Genomic DNA, 4,282 nt, shown 5'->3' with positions numbered 1-4,282 from the left:
ACAATTATTTTGGGGGAAACCCAAGGGTATGACCAACTGCTCCTCCATTATCTTCTTTTATTGGCTTATTTTTCTCCTGGAATGGAACTCCTTGAGCAGAGAGATAGACAATGAACATAGGAACCTTGGCTCTGGACACCTTTTTTTGTGTACATGCAGATAAGGTGGATGATGCCCATACAGATTGCCCAGCAATAAGTCTATACTTCAGTTGGTCAGTAGAGGCCTCTTTCAAGAGGACACTTCTTGCCAGAGTACTGAGATAAATATCAAAGATAGGGAAAGAGATGGACATGCAGCAAGGGAAGAGTAAGAAGGGAGGCAACCCTGAGGCCAGCCTGAATGTGCAGAAACAACCACCACCTCTTATCCTGCTCCTCACTCCTCCCATCCTATAGGGGCACTTGGCAGAGGGCCCAGGACCAGATGAGGGTCAGCATGGGGGCACCACCACCATGAAAATGCAAGACAAAGATGGTCCAGATCAGCACAGAAACAGAACTTCCAAAGGTGACAAGGAGAATCCTAACCAGGGCCTGGCTCCCTCCTTGTTAAGTTTTTAAGCATGCCAACAGGAAGCAAAGCAGTAAAGCCTCCCCTTCCCACCTGTGGGGATCAGGGCCATTGGGCATCATACATTCTATAGAAATGGATGGTCAAGTAAGTGCATATCAGACTAACACAGGGTTTCTTATCAGCTTCATAGTGGACACACTTCTGCAGCACCAATTCTTTTCCCTTCTATGCTAAATGGAACAGTACAGCAAATCTGGGACCTCAGTCCTGAGGCCACTGCTTCTCAGCTGTATCCACAGCTGGGCTGAGAACTCTACATCTCTCCCAACTGGGTCTGAGAGCCATGGTGTCTTCATCAGCCTCATTCTAGGTGCTTATACTGGTTCTAAAGAACTCCACTACTAGACCTGGGGTAAGCAGGCCACCTCGGGGGCTACAATTACATCACGGCCCCCAAAGTTCCGTCAGAGTCCTTGCCTGTTTCTCCTGGGTCCGTGGGGATCTGAGGCTGAGCTCACCTCTTCAGGGCTGGTGTGTAAGTCCAACATTGTTCATGCCAGGATGGGTGTCACACAAATTCCTGCCTTCTTGGAAACCCAAGGGCTGTAAGTGGTTTTAAAACACCTCATGGTATGGATTTTTTATTTTATTTTTTTAACTATCTACTTTCTTTCTTAGAGTAAAAAAAAAACACCTCCGTTCAGCAGAGACAGACACGAAGGGTGGGTGGGAGGGCTTCAGGCAGGGGCATAGATTGGCTTCAGCTTCTGCCACTTTATAATTTAATTGTTTTAAACCTCAAACAAACAGGACTGCTGCTGTCACTCAGACCTTCTAGAGCCACTGGCTGCAAAGGTTCAACCTACACCTAGAATCTCCTAATGTCCCTGATGCAGTGGCTAAAGCTCACTGCATCAGTGTAGCAGGGACCCCTGAGCAGTGATATTGGACACTGAGCCACTTGCCATCCTGGCAGTGCCATACCTAGGGTCTCCTCTGACTGGCTGGTGCAAGGCTGATCCTGCGCATCAATGTACTGGGTGAGATAGTTGTAAGCGATGCACGCTGTGTCCTCCCTAATGGCATGGACATGTGGGTTTAGGATGGTGGTATGGATGGGCTTGCTGTTCTTAGACAGGAGATTTTGAAAGTGAAACTTATGGAAATCCATCCCCTCTAAAGGCCTTGGCTCAAATGAAGTGAGACCCGTGTCACAAATTTTCATGTAGACCTCAAAGTCCCCATTATTGATGGCTTCAATCAGCTGTTCTATGATCTTCATGCTCTTCATTTTTGTACTTTGAGATCCTCATCTTCTCTAGTGGTGTTGCAACTCTCTGTGGAGCCCTTGATCCCATCTGTAGCATTGTGCACCACAGTAGTTTGTGGCTCCATGGCTGTCTGCAAGGGCATGGTCTCTTGGGTTGGGCTTATGAGACTGTTTTTATTGTTGCTCTGTGGCTTGACACATCGGTCCAACTTCTTGTTCAATAGGCTTTTGGCAGCTGGTTATTTCCTGGAGACAATCATAGTCATGAGGATGGAACTCTTCCATTTTCTCCAGGGGTTGGATTTGCACAAACACTCCACAGTCTCTTGGAAGTGCATCATAGAGGCTGTTGTGGATTGTGGCAGACCCATGGGTGCTTCAGAGCCTGGTCAACTGTGATGTGTTTTGCTGGGTTTATGGTTGGCATCAAGTTCTTCACTTCAGGGGTCACTGTGTCCCACTGATGGGAAAGCAGGCACTTGTGGGACCAGAAGGAATAGTGTTCCATCTTTCTCACCATTACTGGAAGCCAAGGGCCCTTAACACAGAAAAGCTGAGGGCATGGGGTGGGCTTACTGCAGGCCCAGATATCCACAGGTTTTCTATAGGGATATTTCCTAAAGACCTTGGGGGACAAATAACCTGGGGATCCAGGAAAACCAAACCAAGCTTGCTGCTCTGGACTTTGATGGTGAGGCTAAAAATAGCCATCTTGATGGGCCACACCCCTGCATTTACTTGTCAGCAGCAAGTTCTCAGGCTTCAGGTCCCTGTGGACAATACCATGCTAGTGGATATGGTTAACACTCTCCAGAATCAGATGTGGGTGGCATATGCTTCACTGTAGTACTCTCTAGGTACTATGTCTTCAAACAGCTCCCCACCAGTAACCTGGTCAAACACAAGGTGGTGAAACCCTTCTTAAGAAATACTGTCATGGAGTCCCACAATATTTGAATGTTTAAGAAGTCATATCTCAGCATCATGTTCTACTTTCTGATGATCTCAGGCAGACAACTTCTTGACATTGATGGGTTTTGCTGCATACTCCTGTGTGGAGGTTTTCTTCAAACACCTGCAGACCACAGAGAAAGCACCTTCACCAACCTCCTCAAAGAGCTAGTAGTTGGTACAGTGGGTGCAGGTGGTGTGTTGGCCATGCTAGCTGCTGGCAGGCAGAGGTGGTGGGTGCAGATCCGCACCTATGTCAGTGAACAGTCACTGCTGCCTAGCCAGGGATGAATCCAGCAGCACCTAGGAGATTTGACTGGGGAGCTATTTGAGTCTTGAAATTGAGAAGGGTTTATTTCATGTACTTACATGCTCCATTGTTTGAGGCATAAATATTTATCATTGTTATGTCTTATTGATGTAAAAATTCTTTAAGCAGTTTGAAATGTCCTGCTTCGTCTCTTCTGATTAACTTTAGCTTGAAGTCCACTGTATCAGAATAGAAACCCCTGTTTGTTTATGAGATCCATGTGAATAATTTGTTTTTCCCCATCCTTTTACCTTCAGTCTATGGATGTCTTTGCCTATGAGGTGAGTCTTTTAGAGACAACATATTGTGGGGCCTTGTTTTTTAATTCAATATGCCAGTCTGTGCCTTTTGATTGATGAGTTTAGGTCATTTACATTCAATGTTATTATTGAGATATGATTTTATTCTCTGTCATTTTGATTTATTTCTGGTTTTTAATTTGAATTGTTTTTCCTTTGATTATTCTAGTGTAGTTTTTCCTTTTGACTGTTTTCAATTTTATTTTTCCTTTCTTCTTCATGAAATATTTTATTAGGTATGTTTTGAGATACAGTCTTTCTAGTTGTGAATTATTTTAACATTGCTTTATCAAGGAAGATTATATTTCACTGTCAATTCTGAAGCTTAATTTTACTGGGTATAGTGCTCTTGTTTGGCACCCATTTTCTTTCAGAGTCTGGTATATATTATTCCAAGACATCCTAGTTTTGAGGGGCTGGATTGAGAAATCAGCTGAGATCCACATTGGTTTACCTCTAAATGTCACCTGTTTTTCATCCTCTGACAGGCTTTAAAATTCTATCCTTATTTTGTATGTCAGGCATTTTCATAATAATGTGCCTTATTGTGGGTCTATTGTAATTAGGTAGATTTGGGGTCCTATAAGCATCCTGTATTTGATTTTCCATATCATTCTTAAAAGTTTTGGGAAATTTCCTGATATTATGTTAATGAAAATATTGTGCATTCTTTTGGTTTGTATCTCTAAGCCTTCATCTAGCCTCATAAACCTTACATTTGATCTTTCCATGTTATTCCATATTTCTTAGAAGTTCTGTTCATGGTCTCTTAACATATTTTCTCCATGGTCAAGTTTATTTTCAGGATTATATATTTTGTCTTTGTTGCCTGAAACTCTATCCTCTAGATGGTCTAATTTACTGGTGATGCTTTCCATTGAACTTTTAATTTGGTTTATTGATTCCTTCATTTAGAGGATTTCTACTTGATTTCTT

At 43.2% G+C, this 4,282-nt stretch overlaps 1 pseudogene; it reads right to left on the bottom strand.

Annotated features, from left to right (window-relative positions):
- Window positions 1-1,422: 1,422 nt before the first annotated feature.
- On the bottom strand, window positions 1,423-3,115 carry LOC124089374 (calcium/calmodulin-dependent protein kinase type II subunit gamma-like; annotated as a pseudogene).
- Between the last annotated feature and the right edge of the window lie 1,167 nt (window positions 3,116-4,282).

This window comes from Marmota monax, unplaced genomic scaffold (genome assembly GCF_021218885.2).
Source record: "Marmota monax isolate L192 unplaced genomic scaffold, Marmota_monax_Labrador192_F-V1.1 WCK01_AAM20220418_F8-fsc00096, whole genome shotgun sequence".
Lineage (NCBI taxonomy): Eukaryota > Metazoa > Chordata > Mammalia > Rodentia > Sciuridae > Marmota > Marmota monax.
This window is presented reverse-complemented; position numbering and strand designations above follow the sequence as displayed.